The following is a 27,821-nucleotide window of genomic DNA, read 5'->3' on the forward strand; positions in this document are numbered from 1 at the left end:
TTAAAAACTTTACAGTACAGACCCCAAATGTTGATTCAAAGTCAACATAGAGGAAGCTACATGGTCAACACTGTTGATATATGTATTCAATCATGTCCATTGCTAAGGGGTGTGAGGCACTGGACAACACTGCAACTTCACTATTCAATGGTGCACCCTCAGATTTAGCAAATACAGTTTACAAAAATCTTCTTGCAATTCATTCCTTGAAGTCTGACAAATTTGCCCATGGCTAAGGGGGAGCACTGGATGGCACTTCCCCCTCACTATTCAACTTATCACAAGAAATTAGTGTTAGTATAGCAGCAGGGTAGTGGATTGACAAATCAGTAAAGAGAAAAAAAAATGCCTCATAGTAATTGTTTCCGCTCTTTACATTCTGAGTTCAAATCTCACAGATATCATCTTTGCATTTCATTCTCCCAAGATCAATAAAGTAAAGTACCAGTCAAAATTGCTGCTTTGTGCCTAACTGGTTTCATATAAGATTTCCACTGAAACACTAGTCATACCATTACATCATTCAGCCCACTAGTGTAGCTAGGGGGTGGGGCGGTTGGGGCGGTCTACCCTGGATGACACTTTTAGGTCTGCTGTTGCCAATATGTGTTTTTTGTGCAGCCCGGGGGCAACAAACGGAAGGGCCACCATGGGCAGCACACACTCTAGCTATGCTAGTGCTTCAGCCATAGAGGCCAAAACTTGTTATAATTTGGTTCATTTTCTTTGGGTTTTTATTTTTAGTTTTTACTGGTTTTATAGAGCTGTTTTTATTGTTACTTTTATAAGTTTGGTAAATTTTGTAATTGATTTGAAAAGATAATTTGTAGAATATTTTTATTTTGAAGTTTGTGACCCTTCCTGCCTTCCCATTTCCCCTCTTTCTCTTGCCTTCCCCCATACACTTATGCAAACTCCCATCCATTCACACTCCTGGTTTCTCTGTTCCTACTCATTTCTACTCACCTCGTGCCTTGTAGTGCCACCTGGACTCTTCATCACCACTTACTCTTCACAGCTGCTACTGGCTCATTTCTCACTTATCCTAAATGTGAGTAGCCATGTAGATCCTCAGCATCAACAACTTGTTCTGCCCCATCCACTTCTCTCGTATCTTAACCATCACCTGCTAATATAAAACCCCACCTATTGAGTTTCATAGGCTAGCAAACTGCATGGTTACTTCACTAGTACTGATAGTATGAGAAAAGCACCTATGCACACTGTGAAGTGGTTGGCATTAGGAAAGGTGTCCAGCTGTAGAAACCATGCCAAGCAGACACTGGAACACAATACAGTCCTTGAACCCATTAGATCTTGTCAAACTGTCCAACCCATGCCAGCATGAAAGATGGACGTTAAATGGTGATGATGACGTATTTTATGTGAACTCTTGTTAAGCTTATCGTCTGTGATTCTTTATGAAACCCAGTGTAGCAATTATCAATAGCGTTTTCAAGACTTTCATACCTTGCATCTTATTTATTTCAATCTCAAAATTTTTTTTCTACTTCATAATGAAAGTACTTTCTGTTCAGAGGAATCAAGATTTCTATTGGTATCCAAAACTCTGCTTCTCTGTGTTTGATAAAAACATCAGGATAATCTTCCTTCACATAATTGTCAATTTATATAAGTCTTTATGCAGTTCAACCATTGCCAGATACAAATTGTGGACTACCTTCTCATTTCTCATTCTGTTTGATATATTGCCAAATTAATATAATCCCACTCAGAGACATATCTGTGAATACATTCCATTTATGGTTACAGTTGAATAACAGAGATGATAGAGCAGATGTAGTTTATATCTAAGTCCTGAGACTCAATAAAATAAGTATCAGTTATTCACTTGAGTCGATTCAATTAACAAACCCTTTCACCTACAAATATATCACTGTGTGCAGATGTTAGGAAACATTATTATTATTATTATTATTGGTGATCTGGTGGAATCATTAGCCTGTTGGACAAAATGCTGAGCAGCATTTCTTCTGACTCTTTACATTCTGGGTTTAAATTCCACTTAGATTGATTTCGCCTTTCCTCCTTTCAGGGTCAATGAAACAAAGTACCTGTCAGATACTGGGGTCAATGTAATCATCCTACCCCACTTTCTTCAAAATTACTGGCCTTCTGGCAAAAAAAAAATGAATTAGAAAGAATTATTATTTGTGTTGTGTTAGTATTTCATCCTCTTATCGTAAATATCTTGGGCCCTAATGGCCAATAAAAGAAATCATCATCACCACCATCATTATGATTTTATTGTTAAGATGGTGGGTCCTCTTTTCTCTACCTTACTAGACTGAAATCTTTGGCTCATCATCAAAAAGTATCATTATCATGTCTTTTCTATAAGTACTTTCATGGTCATGGCTGTGATCAATTTTTGTTGTTGGCACTCCGTCGCTTACGACGTCGAGGGTTCCAGTTGATCCAATCAACGGAACAGCCTGCTCATAAAATTAACATGCAAGTGGCTGAGCACTCCACAGACACGTGTACCCTTAACATAGTTCTCAGGGATATTCAGCGTGACACAGTGTGACAAGGCTGACCCTTTGAATTACAGGCACAACAGAAATGGGAAGAAAGAGTGAGAGAAAGTTGTGGTGAAAGAGTACAGCAGGGTTCACCACCATCCCCTGCCAGAGCCTCGTGGAGCTTTAGGTGTTTTCGCTCAATAAACACTCACAATGCTTGGTCTGGGAATCAAAACCGCGATCCTATGACCGTGAGTCCACTGCCCTAACCACTGGACCATTGCACCTCCTGTGATGAATTCTCTGGTCTAATACCCTCTATCACAGTAGTTCTCAACTGGAGTCCATATGGTCCTTGATGTTCCATATAAGATTTTTGGGTGGGATCCATGCAACAAATTAGTAAATTGAGATCCACAATAGTATCTTAATGGCCGCTAAAAAATTTTGCTTTACATGTATGTATTGGTGTGTATTGCAAGAAACAGCTAGGTTTCTTTCTCCAACATTTTACATAGTTCAACTTACAAAAGTTAAAGTGCGAAAAACAAAATAGGAATTTCATAAGAAGTTTCTATAAAACTAGATTTTAAATATTGAATGGCTTTGAGGGTCAACAAGAATCAAATAGGAACCAAAGGAGCCCATAGATAAAAAAATTGTTGAGAACCCCTGCTTTATCAAGACCTTTAAGCATGTCACTGGCTTCTCCTTCCTGGCATGTCATTTCCCTATTGAATTTCCTATTAGTCATAAGTCCTTTCATTCTAATTACTTCTTTCCTTGAACTGCTGCTTTCTGGAACTCATTACCATCATCTGGTTTTCCTCTAAACTATGCATTACAGTCCTATAAGCTTTCTGTCAATAGGACATCTTTTGAATTTGAATGCCCCTTTCTTTTCCTTCTTTATGGTCCCTTACATTACATTGGCCTCAAGCCTTGTTTGGAAAAAAAAAATCACATAAAAATATTATTAGACAGGCTATTTATCCCTTTCATATTTTTATTGAGTTGTACAGGATAGAAGGGAGTATCTGAACTGCAGATTTGGAAAGTTTATTATCATCATCATCAAAGTGAACAACAATCACAGCAGCAACAACAAGCAGCTAGTCATCAACCTAGTTAGCTAGCAATCTACAAAATACATTAGGTAAAAAAAATAAATAATTCTACAATGGGACTAGGGTGGGTGTGTTCCAACCAGTCCAGCCATCATTAGTTTCCTTCTCAGACTCTATGTTTTCGTCTTATGCTATTTATTAATCTACCTTCTTAAGCAGATCCTACCGAGAAGCTACCCCTTACCTCAGATATACATAAGTAGCCTCTGGGAAAACCATCATTGTCACTGGTATATTCTCCCAACCTTCCCGCCCTCCAACTCTCACCTCTACCACCACCACCACCACCTCACACCTACTTAAGCAGACTACCCATCCTCTTCCACCACCACCATCATCACCACCACCACCAGCACTACCATCATCACTATCTCACCTCCCATAACTACCAATTCATCCACCACCACCACCACCACCACCATCACTTCACCGCCACTACCACCACCATCACTTCACCGCCACCACCACCACCATCACTTCACTGCCAATACCACCACCACCACCACCGCCGCCACATTTGTTCTGAAACATTATTATGACATAAACATCTGACATTATCCTCATGGCTCACAAATTTCAGGACACAGAGATCACTGCCAAATAAATCTCACTCATCAGGCCATCCTCACTCTCCTCCTGCTGCTTCTACTGCTTCTACTACTACTACTACTACTACTACTACTACTACTACTACTGCCAACACTACTTTTACAGTAACTTCCATAATCACTCTCACTCCCACTGCTACTTTTGCTATCACAATCACCACTACTATGACAACTACTGCTGACTACTTTTATTACCATCACTACAACTACTTTTACTACCATCATTACTACAGCTATTCCGGTACGTTTACTACTACTACTATCACCACCACCACCGACACTGCTATGAGTTCTTTTTATATCATTATCACCACTAGATGCTGTTGTCAACACTCTATTTTGACAACCATCAGTGACACCACCACTACTACTGCTGTTACCAACACCACCACCATCACTACTACTACTACTACTACTACTACTACTACTACTACTACTACTGCTGCTGCTGCTGTTGGTACGGTTGCTGTTGCTGCTGCTACCACTACTACTACTACCACCACCACCACCACCACCATCATCACCACCACCACCATCATCACCATCACCACCACCATCAGCAGCACCACCATCATCACTACCACCACCCTTATCATCACTACTGCCACTGCCACTACCGCTACTACTATGACTACTACAGGACAAGTAGCAATCTTCCTACCCAATTACTGAAAGAAAAGGGTGAGGGTTTAGGAGGAGGTAGTGAGAAAGATGTGAGTTGATGTTGTAGTGATAACAGAAAGTTACCTTGCTCCATGGGAGGGAAGGACAATTGAGGGTGGGTGACTTAATTTTGTATTTATATTTTTATCCTCTTTGTAAGGCCACTACATACATACATACATACATACATATATGGAGTGGCTGTGTTGTAAGTAGCTTGCTTACCAACCACATAGTTCCGTGTTCAGTGCCACTGCGTGGCACCTTGGGCAAGTGTCTTCTACTATAGCCTTGGGCCGACCAAAGCTTTGTGAGTGGATTTGGTAGACGGAAACTGAAAGAAACCCGTCGTGTGTATATGTATATGTATATATATATATATATATATATATATATATATGTGTGTTTGTGTGTCTGTGTTTGTCCCCCCCCCCCAACATCGCTTGACAACCGATGCTGGTGTGTTTACGTCCCCGTAACTTAGCGGTTCGGTAAAAGAGACTGATAGAATAAGTACTAGGCTTCTAAAGAATAAGTCCTGGGGTCGATTTGCTCGACTAAAGGCGGTGCTCCAGCATGGCCGCAGTCAAATGACTGAAACAAGTAAAAGAATAAAGTGTAAAGAGTATATATATATATATGTGTATATATATGTATGTATATACACACAAGGGGGTACTGAAAAGTTCTTGGCTTTAAAGTCCTGATTGGAAGCCCAACCTTCTGACTTTTTTTTACAGGGCTTAGGAAAATTTAAGGACTGCTGCAGCAAGAGGGAAATATGTTGAATAAAATCATAATTAAATGGTCATTCTGAATTTTCTTTTACCCAAAGCCAAGAACTTTTCAGCACCCACTCATATATTTATATATAAATATATATATATATCAGATGTGTGGCTGTGTGGTAAGAAGTTTGCTTCCCAACCACATAGTTCTGGGTTCAGTCCCACTGCATGGTACCTTGGGCAAGTGTCTTCTACCATAGCCTCAGGCTGACCAAAGCCTTGTGAGTGGATTTGGTAGACAGAAACTGAAAGAAGCCTGTCGTATATGTACATATATATATATATATATATATATATGTATGTATGTATATATTTGTGTGTGTGTCTGTGTTTGTCCCCCTGCCTCCATTGCTTGACAACCGATGTTGATGTGTTTACATCCTTGTAACTTAGCAGTTTGGCAAAAGAGACTGACAGAATAAGTACTAGGCTTACAAAGAAAAAATCCTGAGGTCAATTTGTTCGACTAAAAGCAGTGCTCCAGCATGGCTGCAGTGAAATGAATGAAACAAGTAAAAGAATAAAAGAATATATATATATATGCAGGTCACAATGTTAAACACCACAAGCAAGAAAACAACACTACTACTATCTACCAACCACACCTTATAAATAAAACTGCATTCACATACCACTGCCACCTCCACCACTACACACTATCCTTTATAAACTCACTGCACTCACATACAATCACAACCACATTCACAGAATCCACTTAATCATATGTGTCACTTCAACCTACTACACAGGTCTTGCCAATAAGAGAGTCTCTATACGGTCATTTGTCCAGCTAGAAATAACAGCTAAATTTACTCAAATTACACTCTACTGTTTTAGAAAAGTGCATAATGAATAATATGGTTCTGGAGTCTCTGCACACAGGGGAATAAAATGGGTTAGTTGCTGTTGTAATATATTTTATCTTAGCTTTGCTGGATTAGGATTGGTATCGAGCAGCCATGGGTAAAATGTGGCCCGTGGGACTTCCTGGATACCCACACCTTGAAAAAATTACCCTGAAGTTTTTTAGAAGTGCAGCCTACCGGATAATGAGACATGTTTCATGTAGCCTGCTTCTCGATAAAGGTTGCCCATGCCTGATCTTGGACTAAGTAACAGGTTGGTCCAACAAAGAATCCAACTATATGATTTTCAATATGCTTGAAATAGTAAGCAAATCTCCCTCAAAGTACACTTTTAGTTTCAAAAAAAAAGAGAAAGGACATATTATGTAATGAACACTTTTGGTATATTTAGTGCTTTGTGTTCTTGAGCAAAACACTTTGTGTTGCTCTAGTCCATTCAACTGTAAATGAGTAACCAGGGCCATCTTGGTAACATTATAGGCCCCCAAGCAAATCAATGCACTAGGCCCTGTAAAAGACCCCCTTCAGTCATGAATGACCATGGGATTACACCTAAAAAGTTCCCTTCTGAAGCACAAGTCTTGGTAAGGTTGTTTATGAAAGACCAGCAGTCACCCATGCATATCAGGTTTCCCTCTCCATGCCACTAGTGTTATCTAAGGGAAAGGCAAAGGCCAATACAGCTTGGCACCAGTGATGTGGCAACTCATTTCTACAGGTGAGTGAACTGGAGCAACGTGAAATAAAGTGTCTTGCTCAAGAACACAACACATAGCCTGGTCAAGAAATCAAACTCACTACCTCACGATCGTGAGCCCAACACTCTAACCGCTGAGTCATGCGCCTTCATAAGGCCCTGTAGTATGTACTTATTGACTGCAGATCACAAGACATATAGATCATTGGAATGTCATTGATCTTAGTTCAGTGTATGACCTGGGGTTTAACAACAACAACAACAGCAATCACATCTGCAGCAACTACATTCACCTGCCCCACTATCACCACCACCACTTATTCACACACACATTATACTGCCATCCACTAGTGCAACTACACTAAGAGACAGTACTCTCTGCACCGCCTCACCATGCAACAGCAAAAGTGCAATCTCACAAATATCACCACTTACACAGCTATGGTTACAAACTTCATTACGAGATCATATTGTAACAAACGCCATCTCTTGCCTTAGAAGCATCACATCTAAAGTCACAAACTTCACTACCATTACCACAAACTCAACCACCCCGTTCCCACCTAACTACCCTCACAAACTGACATTTCCAGAGAAACTTATCATGAATATTTCGTTTTTGTATTTATTTTGCAAAATTATCATGAATAGAAAAAGTGGTCATTTTAAGCAATTTAACAGTTTTTTTTCTAACGTTTATGTAGAGCACCGTGTATGTATATATAATACTTTCATGTGTCTGTCTCTCTGTATATTATGGATATGTACGTATATGCATGTATGTATGTATATATATATATATATGTGTATATGTGTATGTATATATATATATATATATATATATATATATATATATATACACACATACAAAACTACATACATACATGCATGTATATACATATCTATATGCATATACATATATATTTACATATACACAGACATACATATGTATATAGGTATGTATGTATGTATGTATGTATGTAATTAGATAAAACGGAATCCAAGGAGACTAGTGGTGGTCTGATTTGGTAAAAGATGTATTTACTGGAAAAATAACAGAAGAATTTCAATGTTGCCACGAGGAATGAGTTTCCAGCATTTGGGATTTAGGACAGAGTCCCTCTTCCAGATTGGGATGACAGGGAAAAAAACACTACATGGCAAGAGTATTAATCCTCTATGTAAGAGTAGCTGGTAGTCTACTGATCATCATCATCAAAATTTCTTAACTGATGCAGCCAGTCATTGGAGTACCACTCTAGAAGCTTTCGTTATCATCCATTGCCACTAGTCTTCTATTCTCTGTCATGCACAGCAGGTTTGCTGTGTTGTGACATGTCCAATTCTTGATGCTGTCAAACTAGGATTTTCTGTCTGCCCCTTTTTTGCCCTTCCTCAACTATGCCCTGAAGAATAGTTTTGGATAGGGAGTTGTAATGGGATACATGATAGAGAATGCAAAACAACATGAGAATGAATGCATAGATAGGAAGTAATGAGAGAGGGAGAGGGAGGAAGAGAGAGATAGAGAGAGAAAATGAAAAGGAAATAAAAAGAGAGAGGAGAGCTAAAGGATGAAGCAGGGATTAGAAGGAGCAAAAAGGAAAACATTCATTTAAGCCCATTAGTACCATGGTTTCCAAGTTGAATATGATATGTTGTTCCTTCCGTTTCCTTGAGTTTGCAGATCCTTGGTGTACAGAGGTACCTGCTACAGATCAATGAGTAATGAAGTGATCTGTAGTGTTGAAGAGGGCCACTTACTTGTTCCATTCAAATAAAAATTGGAGACAGCCCTGGAAGTTACTTCAAGTTAAATCTCTTACATTGTGAACGGGGTTGGATAAATGGACCCTATCCGTATTACCTTTAAAGCATAGGACAGGGCGAAAGTGTAAGCCCAAACAGTATGCAAAACACCTGCCCATAAACTGGTCTGATAGTATTTGTTTGGAAAGGAGAAACTCAAGGGTCACCATCAGGACATTGGTAACGATATCCATTTCTGGTTAGGTTACCTTCGTGGTATGATATAGACATGTGGTCAATGCCGATTTTAATATTTAGCGATATGCAGTCGGGTGGAACCACCATGGATTACAAATCTTGATGACACCACAGTATGATAAAACAATACAATATCAAAACTGTATTCTGTGGTGGGCACTGATTGTAGCGTAGACAGGACGTGAAACGAGGGGTGGGTCCACGCCGGGCGATATTTTTATGGAAGCGGTACTTTTGAATCTACTGTATAAGTCAAGCTTGTGTAGGTGCGGTGACCTGGTAGGGTGACATTCTCAAAGGTTACCCCTGGTAGCACACACTTTAGCTACGCCACTGGGTGCTGAAGAGAAGACCTTAAAACTCAGTATCCAAGGTAGACGACCTAACTGCTATACATGTGTAAGCCAAATTCATTTTAGAGCTTTCTGAACGGAAATCCTAAAAGAAAAAGAAAAAGACGCCATAATAAGAATTATGGAGGTTATCGGCCGTAACACAACACCATGATCAACTTGTGAGTCAGCAAATAAAATTGCCTCGTCCTCATAACTAGGAGTGAAACATGAAACAATAAACTCCATCTTCCAGCCGGAATCAACAAAGACAAAGAGAGTCACCAAAAGCAACGACGACAACATCAACAACAACAATAACACCTAATGCTAAATTATCAGGAAGTACCTTTTCCTAGAAGCACATCCCTATATACTTATGAGGATGGAGACCAGACAGAAGCTGAAAGATATAAGCGAACATTTTCGTGGAGAAAAAAAACAGAAGAGAAAAGACGAAAAGGGAGTCAGCAAAACGAAAAGGGAGTCAATGAAAAGTCTTTTAAAAAGCTATAAAAATGCGACATAGAGTACACCCCTAGTGAAGAGCTGACGCTCTTTGCTGAAGAAGAATTCATATCTTATAAAGGAGGAAAGCTAGCGTTCTATCATGAAGAGCCAGCTTCCTACCTGAAGGAGCTATTCGCAAAAAGAACAATGTTCAAATATTCACAAATTTCCAGACGAAGTATACAGATCAAGAAGGAAATAGGATCACATTTTAAACAGCGTTTAAAGGACAGAATAGTAAAAAAAAAACTTTGGGATATACCTTACAAAGTATTGCCGTACTTGATGGCATATAAGAGGTATTAGTTGTTAAAAAAACAAACTTCACCCGAGGAATACACCTAAACCAGATGTTCGGTGTCCCATCTACCATCAATTTCACCCTCGAGGGATCGATGCTAGATGAGTAGAAACAATTGTGATCAATAAGGATTCTTGTATCTTCTATCTTCTTCCTCTCTCTCGTTAATCAAATACACACACACACAAACACACACACACACACATATAGCTTCAGTATACTTATAATGCACAGCCTTACTAAGTTCTGGCAATGAGGTCATGAGAATCCACTGCCTTCCGTTCTGGACTCTTATACGAACAAGTACAGGGTATAATATTAATTAATAAATACACGACAGAAGAACAGGAGTTGTGTAATCACCTTGTTAGTTTACAGCTGCATTCGCTATAAATTGCTCTGCATCCAGAGATGAATTCCATATAGCCAAAACAGGTGTAAGCTAATGAAGGTAATTATGTAACTCCTGTTCAGTAATTAATCAATTAATATATATGTAGTGACTTCATTTAGGCATAGAGTAGATTCGAACCTGAATCGGCAAGTTTCCCTTAGCATTTCAGCAGCGTTTTTTTTTTTTTTTTTTTTTTTTTGTACAGAAAAACGATAGTTGACAGGAGTTACATTCCACACATGGCCTTGCCAAGTCAATTTATGTACTTTACGTTTAACTCTTGACTTCTTCTATGCCATCAAAAGTTGAAGCGACCTACATCGAGCTGCCCATTGTCCTCGGCTATATACCCATTTTTCTAGATAGTCTGCATAATTATAAATACTAAAATTCCGTAAGAAAAAGTTAGCGAGAACCGACTAACAGGGGAGTTGGCTGACCGGCTGAACGAAACGCCATCTCTGAATGAAACGTCAACGAGGGACAACTATGGTAACTCACCAACGAAGCAGTTGTCTCGTTCCACCACTCTCACTTTCTCACTAGCTCATTTTTTTTCTCTACGACATCATTCTGTCTCTCTTTCTCTTTCCTACTGATACAATGACAAGAACATTATACACACTTATACAAGGAAAAATTAACTCTCTTTACATGCTTTCCGACTTATATTACCCATACCTGCCCGTCGAGTCATGGCTTTACCTGCAACATCAACACCCGTTACAATTTTGATAACTACTCAAAACGAATTACTGCATCTTGCGTTACAATTGATGCTCCTTGATGTCTAACTCCGTTACAAATGGTAACCCTGCTAACTATAACATTTATCGTTACATATATATGTGTTTGTGAGACAGACATACAGACAGACAGATATTAATTAGTTAATGAGTGTGTGCATACGTGTGTGTAAGTGTCGCGGGAGGTATTTGAGAACACATTTGGTAATTTGATAAAGCAATTCTTATCTAACAAAAATCAAATGAATTTTAATAGATTTTCATGCACGTATTCTTTATAAGCTTTCTGACACGATTATTCTACGAATTCGTCTTCAGTTTCGATGACTGCTCCCATGCGGGACCGGAATGGTTTCCATGCCTGCTCTAAAATTCAGACATCATCTGGACAATAGTTGCCCTCAATAAAGCTATAGTATTATTAGAATGCTACCGATTAATCTCCCTTTTAAGAATCATCCAACCGTACGTGTTCATGAGATTTAAATCTAGTAAGTTTTGAGGCTACAATTTGGTGTTACACGATCGTAAAAATTGTCTGAATTCCATTCTTGGATTACGTAGGTTTTTTTAAATAATACTGGGTCAGTTTCGAAACACGTATGACCTTTCGCAGTGTACTTTATCCCTCCCGGGTTTAACAACTATCATTAGAACCTCAACGCATCTACCATTAATTCTATAATCCCCTGGAAAGACGTGAAATGGCATGATATGACCTTCGTTACTCACCACTTCTAAAACCGACTCATTTGATGGAAACTTAGTGCGCGTCACTCTGGGCATGCCAGAAAGATATGCACATAACCGATGGTTTTCTTATCAGAGAAGGACCAAAGTACGTCATGTTCGTGAGAATCTTTAAACTTAAGCAACTGCCTGGCTATTTACGGAAAGTTTTCTTCAGCAATTTTCAATCGTTGATAAAGACTAATCTCATATAATCAAAGAACTAACGGAGACATTTCTTACATGATGACGAGATCACCGATACAGCGTGGAATCTAGGTATGGGAGGCAACCATGGAAATTGATACAGGGCTGGAGTGAGAGTTATAATGGGGGTGGGGGGGGGATCAGAGCGATGGTACCGTAAAAGTAGGATCCCATGACAGATGGTGGTGGCAGAGTAAGTAATGGAAGGATTAACGGAGAATTTTGCCTCTCACGGAAGGATTACCGGAGAATCTGCTTGACACGGATAAAATTGGTTGCCATGTGTCTTCAAGCAATCACCGGGCTCTGAGCACATGGCCTATACAATGTACAAATAAGTTTGCTAGAACAAGAAAAATCACGATTTGCCTATATATAGTCAAATAAAAAAAGAAAACAGGAAAAAAAAAAAAAATTAGACGTTCACAGTGGATATATTAGAATGATGTTCAGTACAAGTTTTAGATGAAAAAATAGGAGTAGCAATAACGTTTCAGAAAGAGGAAAAAGTTCAGAGAGGGAGAAATAGTCCAGAGAAAAGCACTGTGTGTCGTTACATGGCCGAAAAATAACTGACTGTAAGTTGGAGAGTGTAAAAACGGCTAAAATCGTTCCGGACTAGGGAGGGGGTGAAAAAAAAATTTCAAATTTTTTTTTTTTTTTCGTGAAAAGATGCCTCCCATCATTTTGAGGACTTTGATGAAGAATATTGGGGGAAAATCCCCGTCAAAACGGAGAAATTCCAACTTATGTGGGCCGCCTGATCCGAAATTCCGTTTTCTTGAACGCCTTGCCCCCTTCCAAAAATTTTGCCAACAAATTTCTTCGTAATCGTAATCTATATCGTTTGAAAGATATTTGTATAAATTTTCATTAAAAAATACCTATTTTCCAGAAAGTTATGAGGGGCTAAATGTCGGGTCCTGTGAATTTTCCGAAACTCCTCTGTGTGTGCGTGCGTGCGTGCGCGTGTGTGTGTGTGCGTGTGTGTGAATCTTTGTGAATGTGTTGGGAAATGCATATATGCTTTTTCATGCGTGTGTGTAGGTGGGGGGGGGGGCGGGTTGCGAGTAGCGTGTGTGGCTTAGTCAAAGACCACGTGGATGGAAAGCAAACTTGTTAACCACATGGAAGTATTTGAATGCTACTGATGCTTCCTTTACTTCTTAAGAATTATCAAGACACTCCGTGAAGACAGAATAAAGTGAAGAAAAGAACACAGATCTTCGGGTTTCCAATAAAGTGATATTATTCTTTTCTGCTCTAGCCACAAGGCCCGGAATTTTTTGGGGGAGGGACCAGTCGCTTAGATCGACCCAGTACACAACTGGTACGTAATTTATCGACCCCGAAAGAATGAAAGGCGAAGTCGACCTGGACAGAATTTGAACTCAGAACGTGCTAACCTTTCTGTCAGCTTGCTTCCTTAGTAAAGTGATGTTATTGTTCTAACTTGATTAATGCCATCCTTTGAAGTCAGAGCTGCAATCGGTATCACAAATCTTAGCTAGAGTTTTTATTCGATATCGTTTGATATGAATGTTTTCAACGTCCAGTGACACAAGAATATACTTCTGCTAAATTTCTTTAGCCGGACGTCCTGAGAATTTCCGAATCAATGACTGCATAAACCGAAATAAATTATGTTTGTATGCATGTGTGTAGGAGAGGGGCCAGGGAAGACCAGTGGTTCGCTGCTAGAGAGTGTTACAGCCTAGGACTTGATCAATGTCGGGGTGGACAACTGGATGAGGAATCTGATGTTTTATGACACGAAAACCCCTGAGAGTGCGGAGACATCACTGATGAAACATCTCGGAGCATCCGTGAAATGCATTTTGGAATTGTGTGTGTGTGTGTACTCTCTCTCTCTCTCTTACTTGTTTGTCATTTGACTGCGGCCATGCTGGAGCACCGCCTTTAGTCGAGCAAATCGACCCCAGAGCTTATTCTTTGTAAGCCTAGTACTTATTCTGTCGGTCTCTTTGCCGAACCGCTAAGTTACGGGGACGTAAACACACCAGCATCGGTTGTCAAGCGATGTTGGCGGGAGGGGGGACAAACTCAGACACACAAACACACACACACTTATATATATATATATATATATATACATATATACAACGGGCTTCTTTCAGTTTCCGTCTACTAAATCCACTCACAAGGCTTTGGTCGACCCGAGGCTATAGTAGAAGACACTTGCCCAAGGTGCCACGCAGTGGGACTGAACCCGGAACCATGTGGCTGGTAAGCAAGCTACTTACCACACAGCCACTCCTGCGCATACATTTACAGAGATATAAGTATAAATTAATGATAATCGTTGCATATTGTGCTCTAATATATAAATACACACACACACACACACACACACACACACACACACACACACACACACACATGGGCACGTGGTTTAGTGGTGAGGGCATTCGGCTTATGATCGTAAGTTCGATACGCCACGGCACCTTGCGCCCTTGAGCAGGACACTTTATTTCTCGTAACTCCAGTCCATTCAGCTGGCAAAAATGAACTGTACCTGTAATCCAAAGGGTCGGCAATATCACATTCTGTGTCACGCTGAATCTCCCAGAGAATTATGCTAAGGGCATATGTATTTGTGGAGTGCTCAGGCACTTGTACGTTAATTTCACGAGCAGTCTGTTCAGTTGATCGGATCAACCAGAACACACGTCGTCGCGACCGACGGAGTACCATATATGTGTGTGTGTGTGTGTGTGTGTGTGTGTGCTTAGGTTCTTATATGTGCAGGCTTTTCTACAGGAATTGCACATATTCATGAGTATGTGTACCTACCCGTGTATACGCGCAAACATACTTATAATTAAACCAGCATACGGTTATAGCAGACGCGTTATAACCAATGATGTGTGCCAGCACCCGAACAAAATTGATTATATTAAATCTTCGAGTAATTGTCAGTAATTCTTGCTATTGGTTTCAAATTTTGGCACGAGGCCAGCAACTTCGGAAGAAAGGGAAAGTCGATTACATCGACCCCAGTATTTAACTAGTACTTGTTTTATCGACCTCGAAAGGCTAAAAGTTAAAATCGACCACGGCAGGATTTTGAACGCGGAATGTCAAGGCGAACGAAATGATGCTAAGCATTTTCCCCAGTGTGCTAACGATTCTTTCCTACTCTAGGCACAACGCCAGAAATTTTGGGGGAGTGGATCAGTCGATTAGATCGACCCCAGTACGCAACTGGTACTTAATTTATCGACCCCGAAAAGATAAAAGGCAAAGTCGACCTCGGTGGAATTTGAACTCAGAACATAAAGACAGACGAAATACCGCTAAAATTTTCGCCTGGCGTGCTAACGTTTTTTTATTTCTCTATTGCCCACAAGGGGCTAAACACAGAGGGGACAAACACGGACTGACAAAGAGATTAAGTCGATTACATCGACCCCTGTACGTAACTGTTTGCAGTGATCAAATGTTTGTGCTGTACGAAAGCTCACTCCCTACAGCATGTCGACATCGCTTGTCTAGGTTCACGGTGTATCACACATCAGACGTCGAAGTAATCTCAGTGCAACGTAATATGAAGTGTTTCGTTCAAGAACGCAACGAAATGCCCGGTCCTGGATTCGAACTCACGGTTTCGCGATCGTGACAGCAGCGCCTTAACCACTAGGCCACGTGTCTTCCCTGTATATGTATGTACGTACATATATATATATATATATATATATATATATATATATATATATATACATGCGTGTGCTATTGTACATGCACATGCACACAGGGATTGTAACACACACACACACACACACATACATGCACACACACAGACACCCCCCCACACACACACACGCACACACACACACACACACACACACATCTGTAAAAGATCGATACATTCCCTGATGTCATCAACACAAGCGCACACACGCTCACAGGACCCACCATCAGCATCTCAGAAAGGTAACTGTCGGTATTATGAAATATTGATTGAATGGCAAAATAGATGCAAACACACGAACACACATCATATAGATCTGTCTGTGAGTGTGTGCATATATATTATGTGTAGTCATGTATCTGAACACTTCTGTGCGTGTGTGCGCGCGCAAGAGAGAGACAGAGAGAAAGATAGTATATATATGTACATATATACATGCAATCACACAAGCATCTATCTATCTATCTATCTCTATGTATATATATATATATATATATATATATATATATATATATCTTCACCATTTTCGAAATCAGTCGATGTCTCCTTTGTGTGTCCCGCCCTATATATATATATATATATATATATATATATATAGTGTTCATGTTTGTTTTCATGTTTAGTTTTATAAACAAGTTTACAGTATTCTTAGGGGTTACACTATAGTTTTTGTGCGGTACAAATTTATTATTGTCAAGGGTATTGTTGATAGTGACTTCGAAGTTTCGGCCAGTTAGGCCATTGGCCGAAACTTCGAAGTCACTGTCAACGATATCCTTGGGGGGGGGGGGGGTAGATGGATGGATGGATGGATGCATGGATGGATATTATATTTTTACTTGTTTTTAGTCATTGAACTGCGGCCATACTGGAGTACCGTCTGACGGATCTTTAGTCGAACAAATCCACCCCAGTACTGTTTTTTTTTTTTTTCCAAGTCTGGTACATAGTCTGACGTTGTCTTTTGTTGAATTGCTAGTGACGCAAACATACCACCACCAGTCGTCAAGCAGGGAGTGAGGAGAAACAGACGCAATGACATACACTTTTGTACAGACACATCTACCCCCACGTGTGTGTGTGTGTTTTCGGAGATGTAACGACACACGAGCTTTTCTCCAGACTATCTCCTCCTTCCTCTTTTTCCTCCTCTCTGGACTTTTTCTTCTTCCTGACGAAGAGTCATGTTCGAAATATCATTCCTAGTTTTCCATTTGAAACTTTCCCTGAGCGTCAATCTAATGTCTAATAAATTATATATATATTTATAAGTATAGCCACACACGTGATTTTGTTGGATTTTTGTTTCTTTCTCGTATTTCTGACGAAGAGCCGTGCTCAAAACGTTATCTACCCACTCGTCTTTTTACATCTTATACTGAGCGTCAGCCTAATACATTCTATGTGTACGTTCTTTTGACTTTCGTTGTTTTGTTATTTTAAATTTCAATTTGCCAATATATATATATATATATATATATATATATATATATATATATAGAGAGAGAGAGAGAGAGAGAGAGAGAGAGAGAGAGAGAGAGAGAGAGAGAGAGAGAGAGAGAGATAGGCGTAGCTGTGTGGCACCTTGGGCAAGTGTCTTCTACTATATCCTCAGGCTGACCAAAATCTTGTAAGTGGATTTGGTAGACGGAAACTGAAAGAAACTCATCATATATATATATATATATATATATATATATATATATATATATATATATATATATGTGAGTGTATCTTTGTGTCTGGATTTGTCCCCTCCCTCCATCGCTTGACGACTGATGTTGGTGTGTTTATGTCCCCGAAACCAAGCGGTTCGGCAAAGTGATCGATAGAATAAGTACTAGGCTAACAAAAGTAAGTCTTAGCGTCGATTTCTTCGACTAAAGATGGCGTTCTAGCATGGCCTCAGTCAAATGACTAGAACGTGTAAAAGAATAAAAGAATATATATATATATATATATATATATATATATATATATATATATATATATATATATAAACACATATACAAGACGGTTCGCACTTTTACCACTCATCACACCCACAACTGTAAACTACGAGTATGTGGTGCTGGCGCCAATTCTCTCGTCACCTCCAACGCTCCCTGTCCAGTAGTCGTCAAGAGTGTTCAGATGCTCAAAGCTAAGAGATCACATGACAATGACATTGGGAATTACAAGATCGCTCTGTTATCTTGAGTCTGGCCGGACATGAAGTGTTCTGTTTTTATCCCGTGCGAAAGCGGTTGGCTAAGTGTTTAGAGTATTGCGCTCGTGATCGAATGACTGTGGTTTCGATTCATGAACAAAGTGATAAGTTTAGTTGTTGAGCGAAACACTTCATTTCATGTTGCTCCACTCCACTCATCAAGTAAAAGTGAATAATCCTGCGACGGCCTGGCGTTCCGTCCAGACAGTTGTGTGTGAGTGAGTTGCCAACAAGTTAGAAAAAAGCACTCTTATAGAAATTTTGAACCGTTATACATTTATGTATGTGAGTAGTACATCTTTAGTATGCCAATAACCGGTCAGAAAGTTGCTATAGAGTTCCTGTCTCCTATTGCACTGAGCAATATAGAAGACACACCAGGCATGCTGGCCGGAAGTACATAGCCTCTTTACTGATGGAGGTAAATATACAGTCATGATCAGTGGTTTCGGTGGGGGCAGGGTTCACCACCATGTCGGCCGAGATTGAATATTTATTTCTATCGGCAAAGAGGCTGTCTGCTTCTGGCCAGCATGTCTGATGAGACGACTATGTTGTTCAGTGCAGTAGTGGATGCGAATCCAGTGATAACCTTTTCAATGGCTATTGCCATAACCAAAGATAAATTACCCGAACACACACACACACACACACACGCACGCTGTTTTAACATCACACCCTCATTCGGCGAGTTGTCCTTATATTTCGCTTGTTTTCCCTGATTCTTAGGAACTCCTGTCACGCGAACTCTCACCCAATCTCTTCTCTCAACGGAACACACACACACACACACACACAAACAAACATACACACGCATACATTGTTGGCACTCCGTCGCTTACGACGTCGAGGGTTCCAGTTGATCCGATCAACGGAACAGCTTGCTCGTGAAATTGACGTGCAAGTGGCTGAGCACTCCACAGACACGTGTACCCTTAACGTAGTTCTCAAGGAGATTCAGCATGACACAATGTATGACAAGGCTGACCCTTTGAATTACAGGCACAACAGAAACAAGGAATAAGAGTGACAGAAACTTGTGGTGAAAGAGCACAGCAGGATTCGCCACAATCCCCTACCGGAGCTTCGTGGAGCTTCGTGGAGCTTTAGGTGTTTTCGCTCAATAAACACTCACAACGCCCGGTCTGGGAATCGAAAGCGCGATCCTATGGGCCATTGCGTCTCCACACATACATACATACATACATACATACATACATACATACATACATACATACATACGTGTGTTTGTGTTGGATCACCAGAGGCGATAAATTACAGGATTCAATACAAATGTGGATTATTGTTTTATACATTATAATTCAAAGGTTCTGATTTCCAGTACTCAGAGTTAGTCGTTTCCGATCATCAGACTATCAGATATCCCTATATATCGCTGTACACACACAATGCGCTACCATTCTTCACTTGATTGTGCCTTTCTCTTCCAGTTGGACCCGAATTGCTTGATCATGTCCTCTTTCCATTGCCTAGATCTTCCGAGTGATCTCTTCCGAACTCTTGTACACCACTTGACAACTGCACGTTACAGGATATCCGGCTCAGTACAACTTGTGATCACATCGTTCACTCCATCCCATTCTCGAATTATCTTATTTCGGATAAGCACCCGAAATGGTATTCCCAGCTCATCTTTCCATGACCCACTACATCATGACTAGTCGCTGTTCTTTCTAACTACATGGTTTCGGGTTCAGTCCCGTTGTGTGGGATCTTGGCTCAAGTGTCTTTTACTACATCCCTGAGCCAAGCAGTCTTATGAGTGTATTTGTTGGACAAAAACTGAAAGAAACTTGTCGTGTATATATTTATGCTATTTTTAATTGTGTACCATTTCTCCGTTTTTTTTTTTCGTCCTTGATTTCGTATACATTCGCTTGCTTTCTTCCAAGTAGTCTGGTGCTCTTAGCTTAGATTTTCTTGGGGCCGGCCAGATGGGAGCAGTCTCGAGTGTAACCGGCCGCAACTGCAAAGACGATCTGGAACTCGACTGAGGATAGGAAGCTCTGAATGACCCATCCTTGTTTTTTCCTGTCCTTTTTTGTTTTGTCTAACTGTCCGGATGTTTTGCTGTCGCCTGTTACGTTCTTGTTCCATTTTTTTCTTTATATATATACTTTTACTTGCTTCAGTCTTTTTGACTGCGGCCATGCTAGAGCACCGCCTTGAAGGGTTTTATTGGAACAAATCGATCCCAGAACTTATTATTTAAAATCGGTTTCTTCATATATATGTGTGTGTGTTTGACACTACATCGCTTGACAACTGGTGTTGGTTTGTTTCAGTCCTCATAACTTAGCGGTTCGTTAAAAGAACCAGTAAGGTATAAGCACCGTCAAGGCGGTGCCCCAGCATGGTGGCAACCCAATGACTGAAACAAATATAAATATATATATACATTCATATACGAGTGTGTAGACAGTGTATGTATACATGCATATCTATACTGTGTGTGTTTGTGTAGAAATGAGTGTGAGCATTTATATATGCACACACACACACATACACAAGCGCGCGCGCACGCGCACGCACACACACACACACACACACACATACACACACGCACGCACTATATGATTAAATAGATGTCTTTATAAGTATATATATAGATTCTAGAGTACATACTTATATACATGAATCTGTTTATTATTTGTAATTTTGTAACTCACCATCCCTAATACTAACATATTTTCTGTCTAGATAAACTGAGTAAACTAGTTTAGTAGCCAGCACACTTCGATCGGCCATAGAAGGATGATTCAAAGCGGCGAGCTGGCAGAAACGTTAGCACGCCGGGCGAAATGCCTAGCGGTATTTCGTCTGAGTTCAAATTCTGCCGAGGTCGACTTTGCCTTCATCCTTTCGAGGTCGATAAATTAAGTACCAGTTACGCTCTGGGGTCGATGTAATCGACTTAATCCCTTTGTCTGTCCTTGTTTGTCTTCTCTATGTTTAGCCCCTCGTGAGCAATAAAGAAATAAGAAACGTTAGCACGCCGGGCGAAATGCTTGGTGGTATTTCGTCTGTCTGTCTTTACGTTCTGAGTTCAAATTCCGCCGAGATCGACTTTGCCTTTCATCTTTTCAGGTCGATAAATTAAGTATCAATTGCGTATTGGGGTCGATCTAATCGACTGGCGGCCTCTCCAAAAAATTCGGGCCTTGTGCATATAGTAGAAAAAATGAAAAGGCTGATTCAATTTAAGTCTTTCTTTAAATCGTGTTTGTGTTATTTATTTTTAAACTAAATTAGTTTCAAGTATCCCTTACGTTTTTTTAGGAATTAGTGCATGTTTAAATCATTAATTGTGCCAGTCTTCGTCTGTGGCCATGCTGGGGCACCACCTTTGAAGGTTTAATTCTGTTATGTTAACTAAGGGCCTGTTTCTGTCAGATATTTATTTTATCGGCTACTATTTATCAAATAGCTAAGTTACTCTTTGACATCACGAGACGTTATTACACGCGGTGTTATATATATATATACATTTATATACTCTTTTATTCTTTTACATGTTTCAGTCATTTGACTGTGGCCATGTACTTGTTCTATCAATCTCTTCGCCGAACCTCTAAGCTACGGGGACGTAAACACACCAACATCGGTTGTCAAGCGATGGTGGGGAGACAAGCACAGACATACAAATACATATATATATGTGTGTATATATATATATATATATATATATATATATATATATATATATATATATATATATATATACGTGTGTGTGTGTGTATGTATGTATATGTGTATATATATATATATATATAGACGATGTGCTTCTTTCAGTTTCTGTCTACCAAATCCACTCACAAGACTGGTCGACCCGAGGCTAGAGTAGAAGACACTTGCCAGGGTACCAGACAGTGGGACTGAACCCGGAACCATGTGGTTGAAAAGCAAGCTTCTTACCACACAGCCATTCCTATTATATATACACGTACACGCACATCACACAGACACACACACACATTAACACTCACACACCTATAACACATGCATACACATTACACGTAGATATATTTATATGTATATATAAATCTGTATATTTAATATATATGTGTATATATGGGTATGTATATATATATATTTGTGTGTGTATGCGTGAGTATGTGTGTGTGCGTGTGTGTATGTGTAAAAAACATGTGTGTGTATATATATATACCTGAATGCATATTTATAAACATGTACATATGTTATATAACATTTACATATACATATTACATTAATATACACTCTTTCACACACACACACACAAACACACATTTGAATTCAGTGTCTGTTTTTTTTTTTGTTTTTTTTAATGTTTATTCAACAGAAAAACGCTGGCCGTAACTTCGATATTTCGCCGATGACTATATCACTGTACCCACACATCCTTAACACTGATCGAGGTAGACGGGAGACGATGGGCTCTTTACTGTGTCTGTAACTGGATAAGATAGTGGAAAGAAATGCCATAAATTTGGCCATGAATTAATTTTTTTCTTTCAACTCGAGGCATTCGAGATGTTCCGTAGAAAAGCGAAGTTTTTATCGTCATTATTTTGTCCCGTCTCACCGGATTATCAGGTGATGCTCCGAAGAGTGTCTAGTTATCTCCAGCGGCAATGACCTCGCCATCAGCTACGATAATAGTGCTGTGAGTGTTATGGGGTTACCTTAAATATTTCACAGATGAAAACCAGTAGTATTTGGTGCAGGATATATTTAAGAGAGTATGCCCCATTAGAAAAGAAAAAAAAGTGTTGTTCCCCCCCCCTACTTATTTTTATTGTTATTTGTTTGCTCATTCATATTTGTAAGCTGTATTCTCTAAAACTTTTATTAATTAATAAAACGGTGGAATATTCTTGTCATAAAATTCCAGGGAAATAAGTTAGAGAAAATAAAAAAAAAAAGGCAACGACACACACACAGACACACACACGCAGATACTCAAGTACGTCTACGGAACTCTGAAATGAATGGACGCTCTATGCGTGTGTGTCTATAGCTATGGTATATGAGTTCGAATCCGTTGCTGCTTTTTAGCTTTAGGCACTACATTGCCTGATATGTGTGTGTGTAATTTACAGGCGGCTTCCTACGGCGTTCGGTCGCGTCTTAAGACAGTGTTTTACTCTATATAAGACCGCAGTTTGCTTAGTTAACTACAATAGGTGTGTAAAATACTTTTGATACACTGCTATTGTTCGTCGGGCGGTGGTGGGATGGAATTGTCCCTTATTACCGCAGAATATTACGCTTTTATATCACTATTATTCTAGTGTTATTTATTGCTATACTTCAAACTCTTAAGTGATTATAGATAACCCCCACCTCTCTCTTCAAATACAGGCATACCTCAACTTACGTCAGCGATTAGTTCCAAGGTATGCAGCTTAATCGAAAAACGATGTAACACGATAAAAACATTAAAAAAATTTATTAGCTTCTGTCTGTTTTCCTAAACGATTTCTACATATTTTCATATGTAATCCCTTTGACTCTTCGTTTCAGTATTGGTTTTTGGGTATTATTTAAAATTGTTATGCTTTTAAATAAGTGATCGCTGAGAGAGACGTGAACTCGAAGCAGACGTAACTCGAAACGACGTAAGTTGAGATATGTCTGTACATAGATATATATGTTTGTGCATGCGCGTGCTTTCCGAACCACATGGTCCTGGGTTCAATCCCACTGAGTGGCTTCTTGGGCAAACATCTATTATAGCCCTTGGCTGACCAAAGCATTGTGAGTGGATTTGGTAGACAGAAACTGGAAGAAGCCTGTCGTATATGTGTGTGCGTGTGTGTGTATACGTGTTTGTGTTTATTCCCACCACCACCACGTGACAACTGCTGTTGGTTTATTTACGTTCCCGTTAACTTGCGGTTCGGCAAAAGGAACCGATAGGTTTTAGCAAATGAATCCTGGGTTCGATTTGTTCGACTGAACCCTTCAAGGCGATGCTCCAGCCCGGCCGCAGTTTGATGACTAAAACAAGTAAAAAATAAAAGCTGTGTACACACGCACACATACGCGCGTATATATACATATATATATATATATATATATATATATATATATATATATATATATATATATAGGCGTGGCTGTCTGGTAAGAAGCTCGCTTTCCAACCACATAGTTCCGGGTTCAGTCCCACTGCGCGGCACCTTGGGCAAGTGTCTTCTACAATAGCCTCAGGCAGATCAAAGCCTTGAGTGGATTTGGTTGAAGGAAACTGAAAGAAACCCGTCGTGTGTATGTGTGTGTGTGTGTGTGTGTCTGTGTTTGTCCCCCCCCCCCCCGCATCGCTTGACAACCGATGTTGGTGTGTTTACGTCCCCGTAAAGTTAGCGGTTTGGCAAAAGGAAACCGATAGAATAAGTACTAGGCTTACAAGGAATAAGTCTTCAGGTCGATTTGTTCGACTTAAATTCCCTTAAGGTGGTGCTCCAGCATGGCTGCAGTCAAATGACTGAATCAAGTAAAAGAATAAAAGAATATATGTGTGTGTGTGTGTGTGTGTGTGTACACACATAGGAGCATAAACATAGTGACATACACAGGCATACACTCACATAACGCGCGCGTACTCACAAATACTCTTGTACTCGTCAGTTGGAAAGTGAAACAGCATACAGTGACACACACACATTTATTCATGCATTTTCGTACGGACTTTCCCCGTCGTCTCCTTGTCGAATAAATATGCTAGTAGATAGAGATTGTGCACCCCGCCACCCGGCATTAGCAGCCCTTCCAAAATGTGTAATGTTTTATAAAAAAAAAAAGAAAAAAACTCTTCCAACACACAAATTTTGTCACACATTCCGCAACCTCTTTAGACATATTCTTATTCAAAAATGTACGGTATTGTCTTGTATGTAGACATTTACACTCTGTTGTTACCGTACAAACAAATGCACGCACACACGCACTTGCCGACTTATGTCAGTTAACTCAACAACGTGCTTTCTGAGAAGCGAACACACATGCACACAAACAAACGGTGACGCTGCAGCAGCAGCAGCAACAAGAAGAAGAAGAAGAACAGCAGCAGCTGCAATAGCAGCAGCATATTTATTGAGCAGCAGCAGCTGTGATCAGCAGCAGCAGCAAAAGTAGTGAGTCGGCCGCCGTTTGGTGGCGGTGAGAGGAGGAAGTTACTGACTGACTGTACACACATATACACACAAGTATATTTACACATATGTATACACTAACGAACGTTTTAGAACCGCCCTCACATATCTGAATACTTACACTGACGTATACATACACACACACAGACTGCTGACTGTCAGAGAAAGGACAGTATAGTGTTCAGTGTATTCGGAGCGCGTGCGCATATATAAATATACATATATACATAGTTCTTTCTTTAAGGCGTATTTGAACCGTTGGACTTATTACATTACACAAAACAACCTGCATGTAAATTAAACATACATACATATTCACCTGAATAATTTATTTCAGCTTTTGTCCACTCTTGGATCTATATTTTTTTTTTCTAAACGGAGGCAGAAATTTACCTTACTATTTTGGATTTAAGTTGACTGCTACTGATTGCGGGTAATTTCATAATTATACGGCTTGTATCACCCGAAAAGCCCACAGGTAAGTTATTAAGACAAAAAAAAAGTTTATTTCTTGTGCGCGCATTCACAGATAGGCTGTCTTATCTATATATCACATTCTGTTGTCTTATCAGCCTGTTATCTATCTATCTATCTATCTTTCAATCAGTTTTCTATTAATCTATCGGTCTCTCATTGTATGTACCTATTTCTGACTATAAGGCAATATTTGTCTGACTCAATTTTGTTATATATATATATAAATATATATATATATATATGTATGTATGTATGTGTATGTGTGTGCGTGCGCTTGTGTATGTGTGTATAAGAAGCCTTAAAAATACAGGCTAGCTTAAAGCGACAAAGAACTCAATGCAGGTGTACAGCATAACTTCGAAGTCACAGTTCGCGTCATGTTTGAATAATATGTGTGTTTATGTAGATATATATACATATACACTCACGCACAAATGCACATATCTATACATATATACATCCACACATATCTATACGTATATATAAATACATACAGCGTCGGGGTAGGGGCGCACTTGTATAGGTATGCTCAAATATATATACACACACACATTTATATACGCGCGCATATTGATATCTACCTGTCGTTGTCTATTTACTTCTAGATATGTATGTTTATCTGTTGTCATTCCGTCTTTGTCTACCTGTCTATTTATCTGTATTTTCTGTGCAGTTACCTATCTAACCATCTCTCTCCCTTATCTTTTAGTCAATCTGTCTATCGGTCTTTCTCTCTCACACACATGTGTTTGTGTATGCACATATGTGTGTGTGTGTGCTTGTAAGATTTGCCAGTCTGTCATCTACTTCGTGTGTGTGTGTGTGTGTGTGTGTGTGTGTGTGTGTGTGTGTGTGTATATAATCTGTAATTTTCTATCATCTACATATATATATATATAATCTGTAGTTTTCTATCAATTTATATTTATCAGTCTATTTATATCTATCTTTTCATGTAGCTCCTTATCAATCTATTTATATCTATCTTTCTATTTATATCTCTATAACTATCAGTTGATATATATATATATATATATATATAGAGAGAGAGAGAGAGAGATAGATAGATAGATAGATATATGTATATATATATGTAAATGTGTGTGTAACTATATTGATCTATTAGTCCACACACACGCGCGCTCTCTCTCTCTCTCTCAAACATGCACTTGCGCGTACATATATGCGCGTCTGTGTATACCTGTATGTATTTTGTGTATTTGACAGTATCTATAATGTATATAGATATACACAACTACAAATATAGATACGCACACACACACACACAAATACGTCCGTTTGAGTTAACAAACAAGAAGAAACAGTACTCAATGTCGAAGTACAGTGTAAATATTTATTGTAATTCTGAGAATAATCTTTGTTACTTCTCAGAGTTTCGCAATTGCCGCTTATCACGTAACTAATCTCGTATTACTTTTCTTATGTGATATAACAAAAATATGAGTGGGCAGTCTTTGAAAAGAAAATTTAAAGCGAGAGGTAGTAATATATGTATAATATATATATATATGAGTAAAATAGAACAAAAGTGTGTATATATGTACATGCATACACGTGTACATACAAAATTTAAGTTAATGTTGGACGAAAGGCACAATACATTTCTACACTCACACACAAATACGGTGACATTTTTATTTTTATTTCCTTAGTGAACAGGGATACAGTCCTTATCTGATCAGTTCTTTAGTTTATCTATCAATTTGTGTGTGTGTGTGAGAGAGAGAGAGAGGGGGGGAAGACCATACCTGTTTATGGAAGTTGTCTTCCTGACTTATTTTCAC

At 39.3% G+C, this 27,821-nt stretch overlaps 1 protein-coding gene across 21 annotated transcripts in view; it reads left to right on the top strand.

The window, feature by feature from the left end:
* The window catches only part of LOC106880564 (latrophilin Cirl), a 445,635-nt gene that overhangs the window by 251,687 nt on the left and 166,127 nt on the right, over nt 1–27,821 (top strand). For 8 of the 21 annotated variants that reach the window (XM_052970095.2, XM_089356445.1, XM_089356440.1 and 5 more), the window contains exon 1: nt 25,679–26,017. The exons of the other annotated variants lie outside the window; for them this stretch is intronic. The gene's annotated coding sequence lies outside the window, so the exon portion shown is untranslated. Of the gene's footprint in view, nt 1–25,678; nt 26,018–27,821 lie in introns of those variants that run through there. 21 annotated transcript variants of the gene reach the window in all.

This window comes from Octopus bimaculoides, chromosome 8 (assembly GCF_046866305.1).
Source record: "Octopus bimaculoides isolate indiv1 chromosome 8, ASM4686630v1, whole genome shotgun sequence".
Lineage (NCBI taxonomy): Eukaryota > Metazoa > Mollusca > Cephalopoda > Octopoda > Octopodidae > Octopus > Octopus bimaculoides.